We start from the raw sequence: 13,875 nt of genomic DNA on the forward strand, positions 1-13,875 counted from the left end.
GCCCATGATCTCACGGTTTGGTATGGCAACACTGAAAGTTCATGGGCTACGAATCAGGTGACAAGCAAAACAATGAACTGCCAGACAAAATCCCATTAAAAATAACTGATAAAATCAGTTCGTAACATGGATAAATTGATCCGAAACTCCTCTCTTCGCTTTCTGAGAGAGCCCATGATCTCACGGTTTGGTATGGCAACACTGAAAGTTCATGGGCTACGAATCAGGTGACAAGCAAAACAATGAACTGCCAGACAAAATCCCATTAAAAATAACTGATAAAATCAGTTCGTTATTTTTCATTGTGGAATACATAAGTAATTGTGTTGTGAAAATATAGTGTTTTTTTTTATTAATAATACAGTGTATAAGTGTTTTTACTAAAAATAAAGTAGGTAAGTGTATTATTAAACCCATCGTAAATACATGTATATAAATATATTATGTTTTCCTAACGTATTATAGGAAAATGCCGAGAACTAAAAATAAGTGTGTGGCTGGATGCGTAGGAGCGCGACGGTTTTTCAATTTCCCCAACAAGGAGAAGGATGGATCCAGGTTCGTAAATAATTTTAATTAGTTAGTTATTTAGTGAAATTTAGAAATATTTTTTCATAAATTGTGCCTAATTTGATCTTGTTTTAGATGCAATTTATTGCATAATAAAAAATATATCATACTTGCGAATTGTAATGTAATTTAGTAAAGAGTATTGTAATATTTAATAGATCCAATTTAATATGTTGTTTGGAGTAGCGTAGTTGATGTAAATATTACTATAATTATAAATTATAAGTACAAATAAATGTAATACTAGTAGAAAGTATAGTAAATACTAATAAATGTTGGGATTTTATTTTGTACCTATATGGGTGATATAGGCAAAACTAACTTCGGTAACGCGCCTTTTGTATACCTCAGCGGTGGCGTGGAAATTACAAACTCCCAAAACATTTACTAAAAATTCCCTAACACATTTCTTCCATAGTGGCATCATTGGCAAATGTTATAAAAAATGTGGACTTTGACAGCGCTCTCTCGAATCAAAGAGTTTCGTATCAATTTATCCATGGAGAGGCTTAGCCGCTATTAAGAACAAAAGCAGTCATTGTATGTATATTCTCGCGAAAAGCTGGAATAGATCCATGATCATCACAAAACAAAAAGTGTAAGCGAATTTGTTTGCTCGTCAGATGTTTAGTTCTCAACATCGCAAGTAATATCAAATTTTTATTTTTTTTCATTTTAAATTAATTTACGAAAAAAATTTATAATTTTTGGCCATGCTGTCATTGCGCGTGTGTTCCGTGTGTCTCGTTGGTGTTTCTGCCAATGCAATGTATTAATAAATATTATCGCCAGATGAGTGATGACACGACGCAACGCTGGTCATATTGCACAACAGTGGCTGCGTTCCAAATGCATAACTGTATATGTGTACGTTGAAGCAATGAACGCGTCGATATGTCAACTATTGGCTGCTCGCTTGTTTTTTTTTTTTTGTTGCAGTTGTCGTTATGTACAAATGGCTGCAATTTGTAGCGATTTAAAGGTAATTAATCAGCCAAAATATGCTGCCAGCAGATTATCGAACATTTACTTGCATGTGTGCGTGTGTGTGTCTACAGCAACGAAGCGAATACTTATAATGAGCAAATGTGTGCAAGTTTGTACCACCGAAGAAAAATAGCACAAAAGGAAGACTGTGCAAATTGTTTGTAATTTTGTTAATTTAATTTGCTTAAAGTGAAGTTTAAAAACCAGAGGCTAATGCTCGGCGGCAGAAAATGTGTGAAAGAAAGAGAAATAAGCAAATGAAGCTGAAGGTTCGCGTGATTGTTTTGAATGATCGGCATAGCCGGTAACACCCCCCATTTAGCTGCAACTATAGGGAAAACAAAATAATTTTTAAAAAGCATGCAAATATATACATATGTATTTACATATTTACATACATAGTATAATATATGTAATCATAAAACGCTCATTTTAGTACAAAATACGTCATAAAAAGGTAAAATTCTTTACTGTTGGTACATATGATTCTTTCTACTTGCCAACATCGATAACAAGGCTGAAGAGTGCTTTAAAAATTTTTTTAAATATTTTTTTTTTTGATATTTTTTTATTTCGTTAGTTTGTTTTTAATGAAATCTCTAACTTTATGCTGCATATGTTGTTAATTTTTGTTGTGTCCACTATTGTACTCAAGATCAAATTTCACCCGGACTGGTTCAAAAGTGTTTTGGGGGAGTCGATTTGATTAGGAATACAAGCATTTGGGTGGCATAAAGCATTCGGTGAAGGTCGTGAAGTTATTGACGAAAACTTGCTCCTTGGAAGTCGCCTATCCACATCTATTAATGAATAACATCGAAAAAGTTAAAGAAACAGTACTTGAAAATCGTCGTGTTGACACCAGAGAGATATCAGAGGATCTCACCATATATTAGGTATAAACTCAACACATTTCGGTTAATGTTTTGGGTATGAAGCGTGTCTACAATAGACTCGAGGCGAAATACTTGACTGCGCCGTCAAATTCTAGCAAAGTTGTATCTAATTTTTTGGTCAAACATGAAATGAGAATCATCGCTCAGCCACCATAATTGCCAGATTTGGCTCCCTGTGACTTGTTTCTGTTTTCGAAACTAAAGAATGCGCTTCGAGGAACGTATTTGAGTGAATATAAACTAGAATCCATTAGAAATTACCATCAAATCTCGAAGAATTGACCGTTTCAAAAAGAGAACTTCGGTATTTTGTTAACTAGGGAGGCAAAATGTATAGTTGGTATAGAAAGAATATTTGGAACTTCATAAAAACCATATAGTATACATAGATACACGAATCATGTTGCATCATGCATTCTGCCCGATCAGAACAACGATTATATTTGTCCGAAAAGATCCATTGAACTATTGGCATTCAGTAAGTTCAACTTAACCGAGTTGTAGAGTTCTCAAAGTATGTTATCCAATAAACACATATATACATATGTATGACTTATGATCGTCAATTCTCAAAATAATCTAGAAAAAGGCAAAGTAGAAACATTGCGTCACCTTCTCTCGTATGGTTTGGCCATAACGCAAGTGTACGACTCTGGTTGAGATCTTGGACATCAAGCCCGAAGATCTGTGTGGGAAATTCCAAACTGGTGTTGCCAATTCGGCCGCCGTATCGTTACAGATTGGTTATCCAACTATTGCTTCGCCACCACATAGTGTTGCCAATGGTTTCAAGAATGTGTTGACTACTGCTGCTGTCACCGAGGTGGACTTCAAGGAAGCTGCGACCATAAAGAAGTTCATCAGCTGATGGTGCTGGCGCTGCTGCCGAAAAGAAGGAAGAAGCCAAAAAAGAGGAGTCGAAGTCCAAGAATGACGACGACATGGGTTTCGGTCTCTTCGACTAAACAACTCAACACTAAAGTTTTCGCTTAAGTAAGGTTGTGTTGCCTGAAGTCGAAATCAGCCTTATTGACAGATTTTTTATACCAAGATAGGAGTTTTCTGAGGATTAAGGAGATTTAGATCCATATTGGAAAGTTTTGGATACACTGAATTATCAACATGTTAACTGAGCTAGTGCCTTACCCGTTATTCCTATCGCGGAGATCGGTTAGGTAACCTAATTTGTTTAGATATGTAGGAAAAATTGATTATTTGAGTTGTCGCAATTTGACAGAACAAAATGCTTCAAGTACGGATGTGTATTTTGAAAGTAGACCCACATAGTATTTCATAATTTTATTATGCATATCAATAATTGTTATATTTTTGTATGCCATATTTCCATCACATATATTCTGTGTATACAAAGTACATACATATATACATTAGGTATGTTTATATATTGTATATATTGTATTTTTTGTCGTAAAATTTTAATTTTGTTTTACATTTCAAATTTTCGCTTTGTCCTCTCTTCATTACTTATCAGTCGGCTTGTCTCTGTGGTAACATGGCCCAGTGCTTTCATGCAAACGAACTTTTACAATTAAAAATTCTGTTTTTGTGTCGAGCACTGTGTCAATTTTACGTTTTGCGCATTCCATTATCAATTTTTCAATAACACACTGCTGATAAAGCAGAGGAAATTGTATTGCGGAATAATTAGTGCAACAACAAAAGTGTATATGGAAATGAAAGTGAAATAAAACAAGAAAAAATATTAACTTTGGTTGCAACGAAACTATAATACCCTGCACTGATATATTTTTTAAAGCATATTTTTAAAGCATAAAGGTTAAATTTTGTGAACAAAATTTGTAAAGTAAAAAAGTTTTCCATACAAGACTTGAGTTGGATCGCTCAGTTTACATGGCAGTTATATGCTATAGTAGTTAGATTTGAACAATATTTTCGGAGTTTGTAGCGTTGCTTTTGATTATAATCTTTGACAAATTTCATGTAGATAGCTTGTCAAGTACAAAAGTTTTCCATACAAAGACTTATACTGAATCGGTCAATTTGTATGACAACTATATGCTATAGTGGTTCGAACTGAGAAATTTTTTCAGTTATTGTAGGGAGACTTACGGTTATAATTTGTGCCAAATTTCATACAAATATCTCGTCATATGAAAGAGTTTCCCATATAAGGACTTAAGTTAGATCGCTCAGTTTGTATGACAGCTATATGATTTAGTAGTTCGATTTGTGCAAATTTTTCGGAGATTATAGCGATGCTTTGGATTGAAGTATCTGCAAAATTTCATGCAGATATCTCCTAAAATGAAAAAGTTTTTCCTACAGGAACTTGATGTGGATCGTTCAGTTTGTACGACAGCAATATGCTATAGGGGTTCGATCTGAGTAATTTCTTCAGAGAATGTAGCGAGGCCTTGGACTTTAATCTCTGCAAAATTTCATGCAGATATCTCATAAAATGAAAATGTTTTCCCTACAGGAACTTGATGTGGACCGTTCAGTTTGTATGACAGCTATATGATATAGTTGTCCGATGTGGGCGGTTCTGACAAATTGCCATTTCTTTGGTGAAAAAAGCACATATACAAAATTTCAGAGCGATATCTCAAAAATATAGACTAGTTTGCGTATGATAAATATGGCTGATGATTGATATGGGCAAAAAATGGAAAGACTCTTTAATTTAAATTTTGCGTGAAAATCAAGGGTTTTGTAGGATCTCCGTTTTCTTTTGGGTGTTACGAATATCTTGACAAACTTAATATATGTACATACCATGTTGAGGGTATAAACATAAAAATTTTTAGTTTGAGAAAACATTAAAAAATATTTGTGTGTGTATTTTAATTACATGGCCTTGACCGAAAGCCAAATTTAGTACCATAAAATAATTACATAATTTTTTTCCAAATTTTGTTTATTTTTTATTTTTATATTTATCTAAATTGCAAATTTATTGTTTATTTGCACAACAAACGAGGGAAAAGATTCTCGGAAAAAAATATTATTTCTACGTGCATCAAAGGAATTCGTACTGACGCATTCCATTCTAAACAGATCGCAAAATATTGCCTACCACAACAAACATGTGTCTTCTGCGAAATATTTACCACCCTGCACACCTGCGACGCACTCTCCGCTAGACACCAACTCGCAGTTTATATGTATGAACCCACACAGACAACTATATTTCGTCTCGTAAACGGAAAACTCATCATTGAATAAACAAAAAGGTAAGAAAACCACACCACAAAACAGTCAGCACAGGTGAAAAAAGATAAACACGCACGAAGACAGCGACCAAGAAAAGAGTCGCTCGTCTGTCACACACGAGTCACACAAATGTCTACAAGTGCGAAAATGTCGCACCACATGCGGCGCCCGAACACGGAAGACTGCACGAGCGCTCTTCTTTTGTTTACAAATAACACTGGCGATTCACTTTAGACACTTTTCTTATATCTTAACTTGTAAGCTCACTTTATTCTATACCCTTTAATTGAATTTATTCGTAATTTCTCACTTTTGTAATTTAAATCGCTATTTATGCGCCAGTCACACATTAATCGAAATCAAAGACAACCCCAAATAATTGGAAAGGGTTTTGTCAGTTCATTGCTTCACCTCAAACATTCACTATTCACACTATGCACTATGCCTAGGCAGTTTGGTTAGTGCTAATATCCGCTCGTTACATTTGCTCGTCTCGACAAGATCGATTCTACTGAATCCAGTAAACGCGAGCAGCCGTACGTCCGCGCCGCGTCCGCAGCATTCACTTTGTATTGTTGGCAAAAAGCGTACATTCATTCGTTGTTTGTGTTTACTGTTTACTGGCCGATCGCTGACGACGACGACAACGACAACGACGGCGACGTCGACTCCATTGACGCGCTCCAATGCGGCACAACAAAACCAAACACACACTGCTCTGTCTGCCCATTTGTTAGACACTTACACACATACACACACACATACAGCCATAAATATCTATGTATGTGCGGTGCTCAGGAGTTTTTGTGTTGTTTGGCTCTCCTGTGGCGGTGCACTGCACCACCTTCCATCGCGTGGCGGCACACCGAGTCGCACCAATTCTCTCATGAACTAGCGAACCGGTGCTTTTGAGCATTTTTTACTTTGTTGTTGTTGATTGTTTTTTTTTTTGTTCGCTTTTCAGCTTCTCTAAAAATCAAAAGCATTGCGCGCTGAAGAACTGTCTGCAATCGACGAGTGACAGTGCGGTGGGCACAGTGCACAGTGTCTTCGTTTTTTGCTCTGATCGGATCTGACCGAGAATTTCAAAGTCTATTTCTTAAACTTCTTAAAAACAAAGTTTGTTAGAGTAAACTTTCGTCGAAAACTAATTTTTTTCAACGAGACACATTTTTGTATCTAGGCAAGTCGAGAGCTTAATTTGGTAGTGTCTGCGGTAAAGTCCATATCTCCAGCATTAAATACCACGAAATTTCCATAGAAGTTTGCTTTTCGTCCAAATATCACGCCAACCCTTCGTATATAAGATTTGTGAACCAACAAGAATAACAAGGTTTTATACTATTGGAAATTCTCACACCTTCTTCCTCTTCTTTACTGAAAGAAGATCTAGGTTTCCTAAATATGAAAGTCGTCCAAATTGCTTGATTGGTTGGTTGATAGGGTAGATCGAAAGACCCAACGTCTGCAAAACGTATATAGCTCTAGAGCAATCATTAAGTTCATTGTGTTCCCAAGTGAGTCCCAACTAAGTATTGAAAGCTGTTGAAGATATATACTGTTTCAACTAACAAAACACTGGACATCTGCTGAAGAAATTGTCTAACCCTTCATTGTAAACCGCGCCAAGTTGGTGTTTACAGAACTTAAGTGTTCCGTTTTTTCAGCAAATTTGGAAGGAATGAGGCAAAACGGTCTTAGGCATTTAAGGAAACTGGTTTCGCGACACCAACAGACTGTTCCAACATTCGTGTTGCCTCTTTGCACAACATTAAGCAGTGAAACTTCGCCTTGGTGGAGCGGATCGGTTTAATTACAGATCGGAACTCCACAAGACTTGGTGGTTAAAGCGAAAATTTTTCTTATGTGGAATTTTAAAGTCATACCTTATAAGACTGGGTCGTACTTTGTATGGCTGCGTACTCAGATGATATTAACTGAGTAATCTACTTTGAGCCCACTTATTGTCTGCATGCGTAACACATCAAGTATTAGTATTGGCGCTTCGGATCGCACTAATTGTCGCTTGGCTATTCAATAGATGGTTTATAAACTTTCTGGTTAGAGCAGGAGCCCACATGGAGCCTTTGTTTACAGTCTTCAAAACCAACAGTTTCCGCCTTAAAGACTGAATTGTAGGTAGTATAGTTTAAAGCTACCTTCTACGTATAGATTTCTACAGAAGAAGCCCGCTCATATTCCTATTTCACTCTTTGATCGGTCGTTGAATATACATATAAATTTAGACTGCCAATCACATTATTATTGATTCAGTTTTCTCTACGGGGAAATGTAAACTTTTTGTCTGATTCCTCATGGATCTCTTTTTCTCGGTCACATTGCCGTTTCAACCCAAGTTCATCAACAAGATCGAGTTTTATGCTCGTTGTGACTACGGGTCTAGCTCCAATATCCGAAAATCATGAGCCGGCCCATAAGTATTGCATCATACTTCACTTGAACATGTTTCTGTGTAATTAAAGCTTTAAAGATATCAGAGAATAGCTTTAAAATTTAGCACTATTTACTTTTCAAAGTCATCGAATTGGACTCCTTCGATTGATGTAATTTATTGCCTCGATCTTATATGATATTCTATAAGTATTTTAATATTTATTACAAATTCTATTACACTTTTATGAAGAGCTCTTTTTATCTGCTTGTATCCATATTTCTGAAGTAAAAATTTGCCATTACCTTACGGGTTTTAAGCTGGTTGGAGTAGTGTTCCCTCCATAATTTCATTATGCTCTGGGCATCAGTCACTAGATCAACTCGGGGGGTTCTACAAGAGTATTTGCCGGTCTTGAAACCTTCTGTTAATCGCCGTATATTTTTGTAGAATTATCAAGCATTACTCCTGTCGGCGAGCTTGTCAAGCTCTTCGTACTCACGCATTTCGACCTTTCTCTTTTTTGCAAATATGTCTCGCTTCCCTCTTCAATTCTCTTGTGGTCCATAGTAATTTGGCCAGGTAGGCAATCTGTTTCCTCTCCACTGTGACACGGCACTCCTCATCATACGAGCTGTCCTTTTGCCTTGTCCGAAAATCCATAGATTCGTTTTCGGTTTCACCATAGAAGCTTGAAATGCGGCCTCACAGTTCCCTTATACCGAGTTGTTGACGAGTGCTCTCAGAAAACAAGAGTCCAAGTCGAGTAGAAAATCGTTGTCTGTTGTGATTTCAGCTTCTAGATCTAGACCCACCTTGATGCGTAAGCATGTCTAAAACACTGGAGACGTGTCTTCCGTCTTTACATCGATTTGGTTGGTGGCTTTGCGATCCGGAGACAGCCAGGTTGAATGATGAATTTTCTATGCTGGAATCTAGTACTACAGATAACCATATATCGGCCCCCGGCGAAGTCAATCAGCCTCAACCCACTTGGGTATGTTTCATCATGGAGGGCATGATCTTAACTATACTATCGGGAGAGAATAATCATTTTTACGCAGAATTATTTATGAAAATCTTGTTATAAACTAGCCAACAATACTATATTCATGAATAATGGATCTCCTATGTTCTTTAATGAGGAATTCAGATGATCTTCTTCTGCATTATGAAGAAATATTCTATATTTGAGTAAGAGAGAGAGAGAGAATGGGAATGAGAGAAAAATTTGTGCCCCTTTTTTAAAGTGATTTTTTTTTAAATCTTGTTGTCTTCAAATAATTTCCGCGTTACCCGCACTTTGAACCACTGTTCCCTTGCAAGCTTCGTTACTCTTGAGAAAATTTTATTCTTGTTGCTCTTTAACCACTTTTCTTTAGACACCATTGTAGGTGAGTTATTCTTTGGTTGTTTTATATAAGTATGCCTTGTTGCTGAACCTCGTGTTTTGTGTGACGAGTATCTCTAACTCCAAACAAAGCGCAGTTCATTGTTTGATGCTGAAGGAGTTGGAAATACAAGCCAGCACATACATACATATCACTTCGTAAATACTTATATACATATATGTATATATATATTTGTATACTCGGATATACTTTATGCACTTATTTTTATGTTTTCTATTATGTATGGTTGCATTTAAGTGGTTTACTTGTATTCAAATGTACTATATGTATTTATAGTTCCTTGCAGGAAATTCCACTGGTAGGCATTCTCAGTGCCAGTTTCAATGTGCCTCTTCAACTACCATCATAAAATGCCTTAAAAACTGAAAAACAAAATCTTTGCTATGAATATGTTGTTTTCGAACATATATACATATGTATATAGGGTCTAAACTACACAAGTCCTGCCTTGTTGTTCTTATTAGTCAACCTTAACCCCCTTCATAAGCGGTTCAATACTATAAAATTTGGTAGCGGCAATGTCATGTATCTCCAATCAGCTGAATTTCTTTATTCTTCAAATATTTTTGTTTTTGTTGAAACAATTTCCTACAGGGTATGTATGTAAATTCAAGTGTTTCACTCTTCGCTGTATCTTTCGCCATTGGGGGTCGCAGTGGTGGCACTCTAAAAAAATCTCCATATTAATTTTGCTGTTAATAAAGCACACTTTGCCATAAATTATCATTTTAAATATGCATACAGACTGTCCGCATAGCGTTCTAATAGAACCATGTCTTCTTAGCTTAGAAAATTTGAAAAAAAAGTCCCTTTCCGGTTGTACAGTATTGTCATTTATCATGTCTAAATGTTGTAAATTGGCATTAAAATGTTAAGCAAACATTCTCTAAGCAAGCGGGGCTCTGTGGTCTTGACCTTCAAGCTGCTAGCTAATAGCCATAATCTTGAAGTTGCAAAATACTGAGTACTCTTTATATCTTGAACAGAGTATATTAAGTTTGCCAAGGTGTTTGTAATTGCCAAAAGGACGCCACAGAGACCTTATAAAGTATATAGTGACGTGTTGTTCGTCTGTATAGCCCCTAAGTTTTTGCCGAGCAGAAAGCAGAAAATGAGCAATACTCGATTGGTTCAAATTCCGTCAAGAAATTTTTCTTTTAATACCGGTTTCACCTCAACCTCGGTTTGAATCCTTGGTATGAGGCAGCTTTTCATTAAACCCCTAGTCAATTGTGACAATTTTTCAACATTAGAAACTCGACTACTTACATTTTCTAAAGACCTTTTACTTAAATATACAATTACTAAAAGAAAACCGCTCACTCCTGACTAATTACCCTATCAGTTATACCACCCAAAATTAGCAATGACTATTGTAATGTAATTAATTCCAACTAAATCTTTAGAACAAGAATAATTTATAAGATATACCTCCACTTGCCTCTGAATTAAACTTTTTTATATATGTATATATCATTCCTCAACAACACCATTTGCGATTTAAGTGTTATCATCACAAACAACAATATATCGTTTCCCCTTTAATACAGGAGAAATTCTTTTCTCTTGACAATTATTAACGTAGGTCGGCTTTTAGGCGTAAAATTTTACTTCACATATATTTTCCAACAGTTTAACAGCCACTGCAATGACATGCACAAAAAATTACTTAACAGTTGGATGATGTCTTTGCTATTAGTTAATGAACACACACACATCAACCTATGCTAACCATTTCGACAACGTTTCACACACAGGTGGCGCTGTACTGAAGTGAGAATGGTTTTATATGTAAATTAAGTGAAGAAGTGATGTTTGTTGATGGCAAATTGCTTTAACTTTTAATATTGGTAATATATATTAAATATCACAAAATTATATTTTGGATTATTAGAAAGTTCATAAAGATTTTGTTTTAATACTAATATGCATATTTTAAGTAGTTTATGCTTATATAAAAATTCAGACATATGCACATATTATACAATTTATTTACAAATATGGATTCAGCATATTCATTTATACATGCATATTTTTAATTACCAATCTTGGCTAAGAATACATATGTATTTTTTGTATGTACATATGTAACATGGAAAGTTCTTAGTTGCATATGCTTAAAGCTGATATCTGTAGACTTAACGGTATAATTTAAAGTTAGAGTTAAGTTTAAATATTTTATGCCATTTTGCTGTTTATATGTATGCATGTAGGTTGACAATCACAAACATACATATGTAGCTATATCTAAATTGCGCAAGTATCATAAGGTAGGGGGCGGAACCTTAAGCCAAATAATGCGAAGACAGGTGCTCGTTAAGGCAACTATACTATACCTCACAGCAAATTCTATATGTTTGAACTGATTTCACTGAAATGAATTGAAGTAGGCGTAAGGAAACTAGTAAAGGAACAACCTTATTGTCCATATCATAAAGAAGATGCCCGTAAAGAAAAAAAAGCGGAGAGAAACATGCACTGTAAGCAAACGATTGACCAAAGCCATGTAAAAATTTTGCTTGGAGGATATAACCTGAAAAGGTAAAAGCAAATCTGTAGGGTTAAAGTTAGGATTTTGGTGGCAATATAATCATAAGTATATAGGATACGACACACTTAGGAGAATTTGGACATAAACTTATCGGACTAATGTCGCATTTGAAAAATAAACTTAGAATTCTAAAGTATCAATTCTTTAATTGCTTAATAGAATAAGGCGTAGAATCCTCGTGTTCTCAAATCCGAGAAGAGATCGTAGGAAACACATGCCTTCATTTTGTCATATGACTTACACAATTTTAAAAAAATATCTGATATTTATATATCCGCACACTCTATTATGCCTCTCTAAATCACCCTTTGCTGCTGCGGAAGTTCATTTATAAAAAATGTTATGTTTGTGCAACATTCGATATATCGTTACACAAATCATCGACTGATAGTTACGTTTCAAAATCTTGCATTCGCATAGAAGATGTTCTGTAGTCTCGTCTTCCACTTGACAGCTCTGGTCAGTGAGTTGCTGGCAATCTTACTAGAGTTCTAATGAGGCTTACAAATTTTCGCTTTTCCGATGTCTAATTCCGATGCCGAATCAAAGAGGCTTACTAAAGCTTCTGGGTTGATGGATGTGTTGAGTTCTTTCACCACTTTCATTTGTCCGATAGCCTGACTTCTTCTTTTTCTTGCAATTGCGAGGCAATCAAGGAGGAAGCGGTGTTTCTGCTCTTTGGTTACAGAAAAGACATAGTAGATCCGTAGATCAGTTACCTTTACTATGAATGTAGCACCTGAAGGGGGCCTCCTTTTTCCTTTCCTTTACCTTAAGCTTAGCTTCATTTATGCTGTAGAACTAAAAGTTTAATCGGATGACACAAGTGTCAATTTTGTATGGAGTAGGGTGAGGTAGAAACAGCCAGGCACTTTCTACTCCATTGTTCAGCCTTTGCAAGACTTCTGCTGAGACATCTACCTCGATGAACCAGCAGAAACAAATTTTGTGAGTGCCTCAAGGCGCTTTGTTTGATTTGTTGAGATTTATAAGCTTCTGTACGATAAATTTGTATAAGAGCTTTAGGGTCACAACGGATAGGTATTATGAGCTGTCCGAGTGAGATCCCTCTCTTTTAGGATCGATCATTTAACATAATCTATCCTACTATACCAGTCCCCAATTCCATCTGTATACTATTGCACTGTGCTTCTCTCAAAGTCTTGCCACGATATCTCCATTCTGACTCGAACTATCGTTTGCACGGGCAAACGGACACATGTCTAGTTGTCAAAAAACTGTTATACCCTGTACAACATGTTGCGAGCGTATAAATATTTTCAACAAATTGCTGTTACCGCCAGTCAGCCAGCCGCTGATTTATAAACACAACAAACTGAGGCCGATAGCGAGCAGGAAAATTGGACAACACGAAGAAGAATTGCCAAAAACTTGCAGTTTCGTTGCGAGTTAAAACTATTCACTGGTGGGCTTATGAGTGTATGTATGTGTGTGTGCGCTAGGACTGCTGATTTCTATAGTAAAACTATATAAATATAAATATGAGGGTGCATTCATTAATTTAATCAAGCGCATAGCTTAAAAACAAAAGCGCAAACAATGCAGCTGAAGGCAAATGCGCGGCTTGAAAAGTGCACAGACACACAAACATATAAAACACACATATTGTCACCTAAAATGCAAAATATCATAACATCACTTTTCATGAGTTTACAGTCGTAGGAAAAACGATATAATTGAAGCCACTCATATTGAAACAAAATTTGAGTATTGGTTATAAAATGGTTATATGGGTTATATATTGGGTATATATTGGGTACATATTGGTTGTATATTGGGTATATGCTGGTTAAATATTGGGTATATGTTGGCTAAATATTGGTTAAATATTGGGTATATATTGGGTATATA

This window comes from Bactrocera dorsalis, chromosome 4 (assembly GCF_023373825.1).
Source record: "Bactrocera dorsalis isolate Fly_Bdor chromosome 4, ASM2337382v1, whole genome shotgun sequence".
Classification (NCBI taxonomy): Eukaryota; Metazoa; Arthropoda; class Insecta; order Diptera; family Tephritidae; genus Bactrocera; species Bactrocera dorsalis.